The sequence below is a fragment of the Penaeus monodon genome, chromosome 31, assembly GCF_015228065.2.
Source record: "Penaeus monodon isolate SGIC_2016 chromosome 31, NSTDA_Pmon_1, whole genome shotgun sequence".
In the NCBI taxonomy this organism is placed as follows: domain Eukaryota; kingdom Metazoa; phylum Arthropoda; class Malacostraca; order Decapoda; family Penaeidae; genus Penaeus; species Penaeus monodon.
This window is the reverse complement of record NC_051416.1, coordinates 36,857,445-36,857,788: the sequence shown is the minus strand read 5'-3', so window position 1 is coordinate 36,857,788 and position 344 is coordinate 36,857,445.

The following is a 344-nucleotide window of genomic DNA, read 5'->3' as shown; positions in this document are numbered from 1 at the left end:
TTTTTTTCGTTTTTTCATTGCCTCTTTTCTCCAATTATTTTTTCCCAAATTTTACTGTTTTTCCCGTTTTTCCCACCTCCTGCCCGATTTTTTAATCTAACTGCCGTATTTCCCTTTTTCCCCCCTCTTCTTGTCTCCGTTTTTTAGCCCCCTCTATTCTACGCAATTCCTCACTTCCCATTTTTTTTCCCCGCTTCCCCTCCCTTCAACCCTTCCTCCCTGCCTTTTGGGGAAAAGCAGGGGGCCCCATTGCCTATGCCAGCAGATTTTCAACCTTTCTTTGATTTTGTCTTAATTTACTGTACAGGGGTTTCTTTTGGGTTTTGTATTTGGAAAAAAAACAC